The following is a 15585-nucleotide window of genomic DNA, read 5'->3' on the forward strand; positions in this document are numbered from 1 at the left end:
GGTGACACCTGCATGGTCGTGAGGTGTCGCCCAAAGATGCTAGAAAAATCGCGTAAGTGGGACAGGCCCTTTAAGGAGGAAGGCAGAACGTGAGTCTGTGAAATTCTCTGCCTCGGAGAGTGGTGGAGGAAGGTTCTCTGGATGCTTTCAAGAGAGCTAGATAGGGCTCTTAAAGATAGCGGTGTCAGGGAATATGGGGAGAAGGCAGGAACGGGGTACTGATTGGGGATGATCAGCCGTGATCACATTGAATGGCGGTGCTGGCTCGAAGGGCCGAATGGCCTACTCCTGCACCTATTGTCTATTGTAGGAATTTGGAAAAATATATGCTTCTACCTTGTTCAAGAAGGAACTGCAGATGCTGGAAAATCGAAGGTAGACAAAAGTGCTGGAGAAACTCAGCGGGTGAGGCAGCATCTATGAAGCGAAGGAAATAGGCAACGTTTCGGGTCAAAACCCTTCTACAGACCTTGCTTCTACCTTGCCTTAGACATTTTTTTCAGGAATATTATGACATGTCACAGGGTGACGCCTGTATGGTCGTGAGTAGTCGCCCAAAAGTCGTACCTTTTTCTGGTCGCCGCTGGATTTTCACCAAGTTGAAAATTTTCGGCGACCTGCTGCGACTATGACAGGTGCCGCTAAGTCGCCGGGAAGAAATCACGTACGTGGGACGGGCCCCTTTAAGGAGGAAGGCAGCAAATGTAGGAATTTGGACACAGATATGCTTGTACCTTGCCTCAGATATGCTTGTACCTTTTTTCAGAATATCGTTGCTGTATGTTTGCAGTATAGCGGAAAGTTTTCTGTTCAATTTGAGTAAATCAATCAGCCCTGCATAAACAGTGATAATGATCAGTTAATAAGTGAGGTATAAACAACGTTGAGGGTTCCAAACTGTGTCAAAGTATTTATTATATTCAGAACTGCACGTCTGTGTGGAATTTGCACGTTCTCCCCGTGACCTGCGTGAGTTTTCTCCCAGATCTTCGGTTTCCTCACACACTCCAAAGACGTGTAGGTTAAGTGGCTTGGGTTTGTATACTTGGTATCAGTGTAAATTGTCCCTCGTTTATGTGTGTGTGTGTGTAGGCTTGTGTTAATGTGCGGAGTCCGCTGGTCGGTGTGGACTCGGTGGGCCGAAGGGCCTGTTTCCTTGTTGTATCTCTAAACTAAATTGTAACATATATATATTCATTATATGGTCACACTGATCAGTTCTGTTCTGTATTTATTTATGCCTACTAGATTCTGTTGTGCTGAAGCAAAGCAAAAATTTAATTCTATCTGGGCCACATGACACCAAACTCTCTTGAATCTTGAATTGCATGTTTGCCTGAAAATCTTTTTTAAGATGAGTTTTCGATTTATTGCAGTCATGTGTACTGAGGTCCAGTGAAAAGCTTTGTTCTGCATGCTGTCTCAACAGATCAGATAATATACATAAATACAATCATCAAAATCAAATCCAGGAGTGCAAAGAGCAGAATATAGTTCTCAGCTTTGCAATACATCAGTTCCATGGACATGGAGAAGTCAAGTCTTTGGGGTCTGAACCTGACTTTCTAGAGCTCGAGTGTTACATGTTAGGCCACATTTGACAGTTTGGGCTTGAACGAAATAGATCAAAAGTACTTGAGAGGCTGTGGAATAAAATTACTGGTGCAAACATAGGCAGGGTGTGGTGGGAACAATGAAGAGGAATGCTTTAGACTGAAGGAAGGCTGGTCAGCTGGATGGGAAAGTGACAAATGACATAATTTGAAATTCGAGAGGTGGCGGTGCCATTTCGAGTCGGAAGGAATGGCCACGCCCCACTCTGCCTTCCCCCCCATAACCCATGACACCTGAACTAATGAAGAACAATAGTCATACATCTTCATACAGCATGGAAACAGGCCCTTTGGCAACGTACCCTTCCCATTTCCAGGCCCGACTAGTCTGAAGAAGGGTCCCAACCCGAAACGTCACCCATCCATGTTCTCCAGCGATGCTGCCAAAAAGGCCAGATTGTAATCACCTATTGTCTTTCTGCTGACTGGATAGCAGGCAATAAAGGCTTTTCACTGTACCTCGGTACCCGTGACAATAACCTGAAGCTGAACTTGTCCGTGCTGACTGACAAAGATGCCCCATCTAAGCGAGTCCCATTGGTTGTGTTTGGCCCATATCAAGAGAGTCAAGAGTGTTTTACTGTCATATATCCCGGATGGGACAATGAAATTCTTACTTGCTGCAGCACAACAGAATATGTAATCATTGTACATATCGGGGGAAGAGAAAAAAAAGTTCAATAAATGACAAATATAGTGCAAATAACAAATAATAATAATATAGTCTTTTGCAGTTCAGAGCTCAGAGCTTATTCGTTGTTGTGTTTAATAGCTTGATGGCTGTGGGGAAGCAGCTGTTTCTGAACCTGGACATTAGTTTTCAGGCTCCTGTACCTTCTTCCTGATGGCAATGGTGAGATGAGTGTGTGGCCAGGATGGTGTGGGTCCTTGATGATGTTGGCTGCCTTATTGAGGCAGCGACTACGATAGATCCCTTCGACGGTGGGGAGGTCAAAGCCGGTGGTAGACAAAAGTGCTGGAGAAACTCAGCGGGTGAGGCAGCATCTATGGAGCGAAGGAAATAGGCAACGTTTCGGGCCGAAACCCTTCTAAGCCGGCGATGGACTGGGCAGTGGACACAACTTTTTGTAGTCTTTTTCGCTCCTGGATGTTCAAGTTGCCGAACCAGGGCACGAGGTAAGGGGCAAGCCATTTAGAACGGAGACGAGGAAACACTTTTTCTCACAGAGAGTTGTGAGTCTGTGGAATTCTCCGCCTCAGAGGGCGGTGGAGGCCGGTTCTCTGGATACTTTCAAGAGCGAGCTAGATAGGGCTCTTCAAGATAGTGGAGTCAGGGGATATGGGGAGAAGGCAGGAACGGGGTACTGATTGGGGATGATCAGCCATGATCACATTGAATGGTGGTGCTGGCTCGAAGGGCCGAATGGCCTACTCCTGCACCTATTGTCTATTGATGCAACCAGCCAGAATGCTCTCTACGGAGCACCTGTCGAAGTTTCCTACCCAAGTACCTGTCCTATTGTGAATTGTAAATGGAAGGATCTGGGACAATGAGTAGGAGTAAGGGCAGCGTCGACCCACCAATCCTTAAAGACAGTGATACTTGTCAAAAAGTGGTGATAATGCTAAAGGCATAGCCTGCTTTATTGGTTGAGTAAAGAGGATTTTCTGGAATTGTACCCAATACTATTGGGGCACAAAATGCTGGAGTAACTCAGCGGGACAGGCAGCATCTCTGGAGAGAAGGAACGGGTGACGTTTCGGATTGAGACCCTTCCTCAGACTGAGAGCCAGGGGAGGGAGAGGTGCAGAGATAAGGAAGTGCAAGGTGTGAGAACGAGACATCAATGAGGGTGGAGATCAGGAAAATGTAGAATGGATCATCATTAGCTCGGAGAAGGTGACAGCAAATCAAACAGATAAAATGTAAGCAGGGACAGTCGGACTGGTTGAAGAACTGGGAAGGGGGGAGGGATGGAGATAGAGGGAAAGCAAAGGTTACTTGAAGTTAGAAGTCATTATTCATACTGTTAGGGTGTAAGATGCCCAAGTGAAATATGAGGTGTTGTTCCTCCAATTTGCGCTGGGGCTCATTCTTACAATGGACTAGGACAGAAAGGCCAGTGTGGGAATGGAAGTTCTGACCCAAAACGTCGCCCATCCTTTTTCTCCAGAGATGCTACCTGACCCGCTGAGTTACTCCAGCACTCTGTGAAACGTCACCTATCCATGTTCTCTACAGATGCTGCCTGACCCGCTGCCTTAGTTCAGAACTTTGTGTCTACCTACGGTATAAACCAGGATGTGAGACTTCCTTCATACACAGTTTAAATATTTATATAGGTTGAAATAAATATCTTTATATAGGGTAAGATAAATAGAAATACATCTTAGTTAAATGCTGTAGCATTTGATTGGACAATAGACAATAGGGGCAGGAGTAGGCCATTCGGGCCTTCGTGCCAGCACCGCCATTCAATGTGATCATGGCTGATTCCCAATCAGTACCCCACTCCTGCCCCCCCCCCCCCCATATCCCCTAACTCCGCTGTCTTTAAGAGCCCTATCTAACTCTCTCTTAATCTGGATAGGTCAATGGAGGAAAAAATATGGGAAAATATCAAGCTTTCCTTGTCAATTCTTCCCTTCCCTCCCGTACCACCACCTCCCCGGGCACTTTCCTTTGCAACTGCAAGAGATGCAACACTTGTCCCTTTACCTCCCCCCTCGACTCCATTCAAGGACCCAAGCAGTCGTTCCAGGTGTGACAGAGGTTCACCTGCATCTCCTCCAACCTCATCTATTGCATCCGCTGCTCTAGATGTCAGCTGATCTACATCGGTGAGACCAAGCGGAGGCTTGGCGATCGTTTCGCCGAACACCTCCGCTCGGTCCGCAATAACCAACCTGATCTCCCGGTGGCTCAGCACTTCAACTCCCCCTCCCAATCCCAATCCAACCTCTCTGTCTTGGGTCTCCTCCACGGCCAGAGCGAGCAACACCGGAAATTGGAGGAACAGCACCTCATAGTCTGCTTGGGGAGTCTGCATCCTGGGGGCATGAACATTGAATTCTCCCAATTTTGTTAGCGCTTGCTGTCTCCTCCCCTTCCTTAGCCCTTGGGCTCCTCCTCCTTTTTTTCCTTTTCTCCTTCCCCCCCCCCCCCCCCCCCCCCCCCCCCCCCCCCCATCAGTCTGAAGAAGGGTTTCGGCCCGAAACGTTGCCTATTTCCTTCGCTCCATAGATGCTGCTGCACCCGCTGAGTTTCTCCCACATTTTTGTGTAGCTTCATGTGAATATATGTTTGCCGGCCCAGCTCCAGAGTGATGTAACACAGATGCCAAATTACTTAATTTATACATAATTCACAAATTTAAAACTGTCCAGCAAATTTTTAATACATAAGCAAGGCTAATTGCTAGAGGCAGGAAACATGTTCCCGATGTTGGGCGAGTCCAGAACCAGGGGCCACAGTTTAAGAATAAGGAGTAAGCCATTTAGAACGGAGACAAGGAAATACTTTTTCTCACAGAGCGTAGTGAGTCTGTGGAATTCTCTGCCTCAGAGGGCGGTGGATGCTTTCAAGAGAGAGCTAGATAGGGCTCTTAAAAATAGCGGAGTCAGGGGATTTAGGGAGAAGGCAGGAATGGGGTACTGATTGGGGATGATCAGCCATGATCACATAGAATGACGGTGCTGGCTCGAAGGGCCGAGTGGCCTACTCCTGCACCTGTTGTCTATTGTCTATAATTTGAATTTAATTTACTGATTTTTTAATTTTTTCCTTTTGCGGTTGATTGAATATTTGTAAATGTGTTCGTTGGGACTTGCGCGTGAGATCAGCTGTTGGTTCTGATGGAAACGCTAAGTGCCGATTCAATCAACCTAATCTGATAGCAGTGAGTCTAGTCCATTGGCAATATTCACGTTTGGAATCGTTATGCATCAATAGCTGAATGACCATTTGTACCAACAACCCGTGATGGTCATGAGTGATTTAGGAACAGAATTAGGCCATTTGGCCCATCAAGTCTACACTGCCATTCAATCATGGCTGATCTATCTCTCCCGAACTTCCATTCTTGTCTGAATTTTGGTGATCAGAACTGCACACAATGCTCCAAGTGTGGTCTCTCCAACTTTGTTTTAGATGTTTTCTCTTTCTACTTAGGAAATGCTTTTCTCTCCCGTCCTCTTTATTCTGCGTGTTTTGTGTTTCCATATCACGATTTCTCTAATCTTTCCAGTTTTGCCCTCAGATAGCTACATTTGAGTTCTAGCATCATGATGTTTGGATAGATTTGTACACAGATGTTAGTTTAACTTAGTCTAGAGCAGTGCTTCTTAAACTGGTGAATGGCTCATGCAAGGGCGAATGAAATTATTTTGGGGTGAATGAAGGGTGAGTGACTTAATTTATTTCATTGTTTTCCATAACAAAAGGCATTGCCATGAAACTGTTTAAGAAGGAACTACAGATGCTGGAAAATCAAAGGTAGACAAAAATGCTGGAGAAACTCAGCGGGTGAGGCAGCATCTATGGACCGAAGGAAATAGGCGATGTTTCGGGTCGAGACCCTTCTTCAGTCTGAAGAGTAGTATATCAGACTGAAGAGGGGTCTCGACCCGAAACGTCGCCTATTTCCTTCGCTCCATAGATGCTGCCTCACCCGCTGGGTTTCTCCAGCATTTTTTGTCTACCCTGCCACTAAAGTGGTTCGTAAGCACTTATTGGTTTTAAATGCAGTGGAGCTGGAAATTTGATATGTTTTTTTTCCTCTCTACCTATGGTTTTCTAATTTCCAAGTAGCAGGATATTTCCCAGATTTACTGTAATACAACCTTTTAGGGAAGACCAGACGAGCTGGTGGGATCATAAATTTATAAACGGCAACACTGGAGGAGCGCCGTAGGCAACTGTTGAACCGTAACTTTACTTTGTGTAGCAATTTAGCTACTTTTTTGCTAGAACTAGAATTCTCTATATATTTACTGTACTTCACTAAATAAATGATATATAAAATTATACACAAGGGAGAATAAGACGGAAATTACTAAAAAAAACCATGGACATTTAGTCGAGGGTGAATCAAATTTAGTGATAAAGACTCAAGGGTGAATGATGCTGGAATAGTTTAAGAAGCACTGGTTTAGAGAGACAGTGTGACAATCGACAATAGACAAGAGGTGCAGGAGTAGGCCATTCGGCCCTTCAGGCCAGCACCGTCATTCAATGTGATCATGGCTGATCATCCCCAATCAGTATCCCCGTTCCTGCCTTCTTCCCATATCCCCTGACTCCGCTATTTTTAAGAGCCCTATCTAACTCTCTCTTGAAAGCATCCAGAGAACCTGCCTCCACCTCCCTCTGAGGCAGAGAATTCCACAGACTCGCCACTCTCTGTGAGAAAAAGTGTTTCCTCGTCTCCGTTCTAAATGGTTTACTCCTTATTCTTAAACTGTGGCTGCCTTCACCTGCATGCCGATGACGCCCAGCCAAGCATCTGCAGTTCCTTCTTAAACTCTTAAACTGTGGCCCCTGGTTCTGGTGTGAAAACAGGCCCTTCCGCCCATCAACTACAGGCTGAACATCGGTTGACCGGTTCACACTAGTTCCATGTCATCGCACTTTCACATTCTCTCCCCACACAAAAGGCTCAATTAGGAATAGGAATACTTTATTGTCACATGTGACTAGGCACAGTGAAATTCTTTGCTTGCATGCACAATGTATAGAGATAGCAGCCACCTATGGCGCTGATAAGGATGTGTAAATGTGACAACAGAATGTACCGTTGCTGTACTGTTCAGGGTTTAATAAGAATCATTGCACTATCCACAGTGCATCACCATAATGCTTCCTCAATAAACTAATAAGGTCACCAATTAACGTACAGTCCCAAGATAGAAACAAAATGATGGAGTAACTCAGCGGGACAGGCAGCGTCACTGGAAAGAAGGGTCTGAGGAAGGATCTCGACTTGAAAAATCACCCATTTCCTTCTCTCCAGCGATGCTGCCTGTCCCGCTGAGTTACTCCAGCTTTTTGTGTCTATCTTTGGGCTTCAAGGTTTCAAGGTTCAATGTCAGTTTATTGTCACATGTACCAATTAAGGTACAGTGAAATTCTCACCAGCGTCTGTAGTTCCTTCCTACACATGACTGACAAATCCATCTTTGGGATGTGGTAGCTAACTGGATGAAACCTGCGCGGTCACAGAGAGAACGTGCAAACTCCACACAGACAGCACTTGAGGTCAGGATCGAGGAGTTTTTTTACTTTGGCTGCCTCAGTCTGTGTGAACACTCGATAAGCTGCAGACAGTTGAGCTAGAGCATATGTCCAGGTGTGTGTGAGCTCCCTGCCTCACTATTTGCAAAGATGATCAATTTTAAAAATGTTATTGGAACTCCAATTGTGGGCATTAAATTTGGTAAAGATTATTTGAAATTTAACTCTGCACATCATGTTTACATGCGAGACCGAGCGCAGGCTCGGCGATCGTTTCGCTGAACACCTCCGCTCAGTCCGCCTTAACCTACCTGATCTACCGGTGGCTCAGCTCTTCAACTCCCCCTCCCATTCCCAATCTGACCTTTCTGTCCTGTGCCTCCTCCGTTGTCTGAGTGACGCCCAGCACAAATTGGAGGAGCAGCACCTCAAATTTCACTTGTATAGTTTACACCCCAGCGGTATGAACATTGACTTCTCTAATTTCATATAGCCCTTGCTTTCCCTCTCTCTCCACCCCCTCCTCCTTCCCAGTTCACCCACCAGTCTTACTGTCTCCAACTACATTCTATCTCTGTCCCACCCCGTCCCCTGACATCAGTCTGAAGAAGAGTCTCGACCCGAAACGTCGCCCATTCCTTCTCTCCAGAGATACTGCCTCACCCGCTGAGTTACTCCAGCATTTTATATCTACCCTCGATTTAAACCAGCATCTACAGTTCCTGCCTACGCATGTTTACATGCTTTCTTGTATGTTTGAGCCTGGCTGATTTATTTGAAGGCATTTTAGTTTTGTTGTCGGGTATTGGTGAGCCTGAGCAAAGGGGAGAGGTTGAGCAGGCGAGGAATCTATTCCTTGGAGAGCAGGAGGATGAGAGGGTAATATTACAGAGGTGTGCAAAATCATGAGAGGTATAGATCGGCTAGATGCACGGAGTCTCTTGCCCAGAGTAGGGGTAATTGAGAACCAGAGGACTAAAGTTTAAGGTGGGGGGGGGTTGGGTAATTGAGAACTAGAGGACAGAGGTTTAGGTGGTGGGGGGGGGGGGGGGGGGGGGGGGGAATTAGGGAGGGGGGGGGGGGGGAAGATTTACTAGAAGAATCTGAGGGCTTAACTTTTTTGCTGGGTGTATGGAATGAGCTGGAGGACGAGGTACGTTCAAGAAACATTTAGACGGATACATGGATAGGATAGGTTTAGAGGGATGTGAGCCAAACTGAGGAAATGTTGGACTAATGAAGATGGGACATGCTGGTCGGTGTGGGCAAGTTGGGCCGAGGGGTCTGTTTCCATGTTGTATGACAGGGTATTGGTGAGACCACACCTGGAGCATTGTGTACAGTTTTGGTCTCCAAATCTGAGGAAAGACATTCTTGCCATAGAGGGAGTACAGAGAAGGTTCACCAGACTGATTCCTGGGTTGTCAGGACTTTCATATGAAGAAAGACTGGATAGACTCGGCTTGCAAAATGTTGAAAAGCAGGACCTCCAGGGTTGTTATCTCCGGTTTGTTTCCAGTTCACCGTGCTAGCGAGAGCAGGAACAGGGAGATACGGGACCTGAACGTGTGGCTGAGGAACTGGTGCACGGGGCAGGGATTTAGATTCTTAGATCACTGGGATCTGTTTTGGGGCAAGGGGGAACTGTACAAAAGGGACGGATTGCATCTTAACAGGTGTGGGACCAGCATTCTGGCAGGCAGGTTTGCCACTGCTACACGGGTGGCTTTAAACTGAATAAGGGGGGTGGGGGTGTTGAATGGGATAGTGGAGGATGAAGTTAAAGGGAAAGGGTTTCTTAAATGTGTGAGCGTAGAGACCGAGGGGTGTAAAATGAGGGTAGAAGAAATAGGTAGCAAGGTGAAAAGTAAAAGTGGCAGGCAGACAAAACCAGGGCAAAAATCAAAAAGGGCCACTTTTCAAAATAATTGTATAAGGGGTAAGAGTGTTGTAAAAACAAGCCTGAAGGCTTTGTGTCTCAATGCAAAGAGCATTCGTAATAAGGTGGATGAGTTGAATGTGCAGATAGCTATTAATGACTATGATATAGTTGGGATCACGGAGACATGGCTCCAGGGTGACCAAGGCTGGGAGCTGAACATCCAGGGATATTCAATATTCAGGAGGGATAGACAGAAAGGAAAAGGAGGTGGGGTAGCGTTACTGATTAGAGAGGGGATTAACGCAATGGAAAGGAAGGACATTAGTTTGGAGGATGTGGAATCGGTATGGGTAGAGCTGCGAAACACTAAGGGGCAGAAAACGCTGGTGGGTGTTGTGTACAGGCCACCTAACAGTAGTAGTGAAGTTGGAGATGGTATCAAACAGGAAATTAGAAATGCGTGCGACAAAGGCAAAACAGTTATAATGGGTGACTTCAATCTACATATAGATTGGGTGAATCAAATTGGCATGGGTGCTGAGGAAGAGGATTTCTTGGAATGTATGCGGGATAGTTATCTAAATCAACATGTAGAGGAACCAACGAGAGAGCAGGCTATTTTAGACTGGGTATTGAGTAATGAGGAAGGGTTAGTTAGCAATCTTGTTGTACGTGCCCCCTTGGGCAAGAGTGACCATAATATGGTTGAGTTCTTCATTAGGATGGAGAGTGACATTGTTAATTCAGAAACAATGGTTCTGAACTTAAAGAAAGGTAACTTTGAGGGTATGAGACGTGAATTGGCCAAGATTGACTGGCAATTAATTCTAAAAGGGTTGACGGTGGATATGCAATGGAAGACATTTAAAGGCTGCATGGATGAACTACAAAAATTGTTCATACCAGTTTGGCAAAAGAATAAATCAGGGAAGGTAGTACATCCATGGATAACAAGGGAAATCAGGGATAGTATCAAAGCGAAGGATGATGCGTACAAATTAGCCAGAAAAAGCAGCATACCGGAGGACTGGGAGAAATTCAAAGACCAGCAGAGGAGGACAAAGGGCTTAATTAGGAAAGGGAAAATAGATTATGAAAGAAAACTGGCAGGGAACATAAAAACTGACTGCAAAAGTTTTTATAGATATGTGAAAAGAAAGAGATTAGTTAAAACAAATGTAGGTCCCTTGCAGTCAGAAACAGGTGAGTTGATCATGGGGAATAAGGATATGGCGGACCAATTGAATAACTACTTTGGTTCCGTCTTCACTAAGGAAGACATAAATAATTTGCCGGAAATAGCAGGGGACCGCGGGTCAAAGGAGTTGGAGGAATTGAGTGAAATCCAGGTTAGCCGGGAAGTGGTGTTGGGTAAATTGAATGGATTAAAGGCCGATAAATCCCCAGGTCCAGATAGGCTGCATCCCAGAGTACTTAAGGAAGTAGCTCCAGAAATAGTGGATGCATTAGTAATAATCTTTCAAAACTCTTTAGATTCTGGAGTAGTTCCTGAAGATTGGCGGGTAGCAAACGTAACCCCACTTTTTAAGAAGGGAGGGAGAGAGAAAATGGGGAATTACAGACCAGTTAGTCTAACATCGGTAGTGGGGAAACTGCTAGAGTCAGTTATTACAGATGGGATAGCAGCACATTTGGAAAGTGGTGAAATCATTGGACAAAGTCAGCATGGATTTACGAAAGGTAAATCATGTCTGACGAATCTTATAGAATTTTTCGAGGATGTAACTAGTAGCGTGGATAGGGGAGAACCAGTGGACGTGGTGTATCTGGACTTCCAGAAGGCTTTCGACAAGGTCCCACATAAGAGATTAGTATACAGACTTAAAGCACAAGGCATTGGGGGTTCAGTATTGATGTGGATAGAGAACTGGCTGGCAAACAGGAAGCAAAGAGTAGGAGTAAACGGGTCCTTTTCACAATGGCAGGCAGTGACTAGTGGGGTACCGCAAGGCTCAGTGCTGGGGCCCCAGCTATTTACAATATATATATTAATGATCTGGATGAGGGAATTGAAGGCAATATCTCCAAGTTTGCGAATGACACTAAGCTGGGGGGGGGGGCAGTGTTAGCTGTGAGGAGGATGCTAGGAGACTGCAAGGTGACTTGGATAGGCTGGGTGAGTGGGCAAATGTTTGGCAGATGCAGTATAATGTGGATAAATGTGAGGTTATCCATTTTGGTGGCAAAAACGGGAAAGCAGACTATTATCTAAATGGTGGCCGATTGGGAAAGGGGGAGATGCAGCGAGACCTGGGTGTCATGGTACACCAGTCATTGAAGGTAGGCATGCAGGTGCAGCAGGCAGTAAAGAAAGCGAATGGTATGTTAGCTTTCATTGCAAAAGGATTTGAGTATAGGAGCAGGGAGGTTCTACTGCAGTTGTACAGGGTCTTGGTGAGACCACACCTGGAGTATTGCGTACAGTTTTGGTCTCCAAATCTGAGGAAAGACATTCTTGCCATAGAGGGAGTACAGAGAAGGTTCACCAGACTGATTCCTGGGATGTTAGGACTTTCATATGAAGAAAGACTGGATAGACTTGGCTTGTACTCGCTAGAATTTAGAAGATTGAGGGGGGATGTTACAGAAACTTACAAAATTCTTAAGGGGTTGGACAGGCTAGATGCAGGAAGATTGTTCCCGATGTTGGGGAAGTCCAGAACAAGGGGTCACAGTTTAAGGATAAAGTGGAAATCCTTTAGGACTGAGATGAGAAAAACATTTTTGATACAGAGAGTGGTAAATCACTGGATCTCTCTGCCACAGAAGGTAGTTGAGGCCAGTTCATTGGCTATATTTAAGAGGGAGTTAGATATGGCCCTTGTGGCTAAAGGGATCAGGGAGTAGGGAATGCAGATACAGGATACTGAGTTGGATGATCAGCCATGATCATATTGAATGGTGGTGCAGGCTCGAAGGGCCGAATGGCCTACTCCTGCACCTATTTTCTATGTTTCTATGTCTCTTCATTGTAAAATATAGACCATTTTGCACATTTGATCCATGTTCTGAATGGTCCTTCCATAACCTGGGTACTGTCTGATTCGCCTTTACCCCATTGTGTTCATTGGACTTTGTCTCTGAAACTGATGCACTACAATGCTGTGAACTGTTCTGAAACCTGTATCTTCCCCTTTGCTTTACCTATTGTATTGGAGTCTGTCATGTATTTATGTACAGTGTTGAGTTTGACTGTTTTTTTTGTACAGTGTTATCTGATCTGTTTGAGAAAGAACTGCAGATGCTGGTAAAATCGAAGGTAGACACAAAATGCTGGAGTAACTCAGCGGGTGAGGCAGCATCTCTGGAGAGAAGAAATGGGCGACGTTTCGGGTCGAGACCCTTCTTCAGACTGATGTCAGGGAAGTGGACAGGACAGGGATAGAATGTAGTCGGAGACAGTAAGACTGGTGGGAGAACTGGGAAGGAGAGAGACAGAGAGAAAGCAAGGGCTATTTCAAGTTAGAGAAGTCAATGTTCTGTTCCATTCTGTTTGTAGTTTTTTTTTGTAGCACAAAGTCCTTGAGGATTGCCACTTTTCATTTCACTGCTCATCTCGTATGTGTATGTGACGAATAAACTTGACTTGACTTCATACCGCTGGGGTGTGAGCTATCCAAGCAAAATATGAGATGCTGTTCCCCCAATTTGCGCTGGACCTCACTCTGACAATGGAGGAGGCCCAGGACAGAATGGTCAGATTGGGAGCGGGAGGGGGAGTTAAAGTGTTGAGCCACTGGGAGATTAAGATCAGTTAGATCTGATCTGTTAGGATAGCACGCAAAACAAAGCTTTCCACTGTACCTCAGTACACGTGACAATAATAAACCTAAACATAGAAACATGGAAAACATAGAAAATAGGTACAGGAGGAGGCCATTGGGCCCTTCGAGCCTGCACAGCCATTCATTGCGATCATGGCTGATCGTCCCCAATCAATAACCTGCACCTGCCTTCTCCCCATATCCCTTGATTCTACAAGCCCCTAGAGTTCTATCTAACTCTCTCTTAAATCCATCCACCTGTTCCTTTACCTCGAGTTCTCACATCAAATTTGGTTCATTGGACAACACTAAATCCAGAATTGCCTTTTTTCTGGTCGGCTCCATTACAAGCTGCTCCAAGAATCCATCTCGGAGGCATTCTACAAACTCTTTCTTGGGGTCCTGAACCAACCTGATTTTTCAAGTCTTCCTACATATTGAAATCCCCCATCACCACAATGGCATTACCTTTGTTACGTGCCAGTTTTAACACCTACTGCAACTTACACCCTACATCTGGGCTACTATTTGGGGGTGTGTAGATAACACCAATTAGTGTCTTCTTGCCTTTGCAATTCCTCAACTCAGCCCATAGTGACTCTGAAGAAAGGTTTCGGCCCGAAACGTTGCCTATTTCCTTCGCTCCATAGATGCTGCTGCACCCACTGAGTTTCTCCAGCTTTTTTGTGTACCACAGTGACCCTACCTCGTCTGTCCCTATGTCTTCCCTCGCAAACCTTCCCCAGCCTAATTATTTTTCCAAATACGGCGTTGACCTTTAGTTTTTGAATTAAGATATATTGCACGCTGTTCAACCCATATTATCTTCCTGTTTGAAACACCTCGGTATTTTGTAATAACCACATTTTACCCCACCCCGGTCGGTGTTGCAATTTTCGTTGAACAATTGTGACATTGAAGAGCTTTGACAAGATGAATTATTTTCTAAATTGAGAATAACTTTGGGGAAGCAGTATCAGAGCCTTCAACACATTCAGACAGCATTTCTGGATGGCGGTGCTGGCTCGAAGGGCCGAATGGCCTACTCCTGCACCTATTGTCTCTTGTCTATTGTCAGTCCCAGTTTAATGGTGCAAACAGCAATTGCACTGAAAGCCCTACCACCCTGATAGACACAATGCTGGAGTAGCTCAGTGGGACAGGCAGCATCTCTGGAGAGAAGGAATGGGTGATAGAAACATAGAAAATAGGTGCAGGAGTAGGCCATTCGGCCCTTCACTGTGATCATGGCTGATCATCCATAATCAGTACCCCATTCCTGCCTTCTCCCCATATCCCTTGATTCCGCTATCTGTAAGAGCTCTATCTAACTTTCTCTTTAAAGCATCCAGAGAATTGGCCTCCACTTCCTTTTGAGGCAGAGAATTCCACAGATTCACAACTCTCTGGTTTTTCCTCATCTCCATTCCAAATGGCCTACCTCTTATTCTTAATGCTGGAGTTACTCCAGCATTTTGTGTCTATCTTCGATTTAAACCAGCATCTGCAGTTCCTTCTTACGTTTGATTTATGGAGACCCCTACACACAAACAAGCTCCTAATTATTATAAATTTATTTTAATTCTTATAGATTATTAGATTAAAAAATCCGACTTGCGTACCTGCCTTGATTCCTAAGAAAAGCAGTACTCATTTTCTCTATCTCTCCACTTTAGTTCCGTTCAGAGATCCAGTGCGGAAACAGGCCCCTTGGCCCACCGAGTCCACGCTGACCAGCGATCCCCACACACACTAGGGACAATTTATAGGTCTGACGAAGGGTCTCAACCCTGTTCCTTTTCCCCAGAGATGCTGTCTGACCCAATGAATGACTCCAGCTTTTTGTGTATCTTAGGGACATTTTATAATTGTACCAAGCCATTTTGCCCACAAAAAACGTCTTTGGAGTGTGGGTGGAAACTGGAGAACCTGGAGAAGACCCACGCAGTGAGGGGGAGAACGTGCAAACTCCGTACATACAGCACCCGTGGTCAGAATCGAACCCGGGTCTGTGACGCTGTGAGGCAGCAACTCTACCGCTGCACCACCGTGCCACCCTTTTATTAACTGTTTCTTCGTGATTTAGTAATTGTTCTTTCTTATCAGTTTTGA

This window comes from Leucoraja erinacea, unplaced genomic scaffold (genome assembly GCF_028641065.1).
Source record: "Leucoraja erinacea ecotype New England unplaced genomic scaffold, Leri_hhj_1 Leri_263S, whole genome shotgun sequence".
Taxonomy (NCBI): Eukaryota; Metazoa; Chordata; class Chondrichthyes; order Rajiformes; family Rajidae; genus Leucoraja; species Leucoraja erinaceus.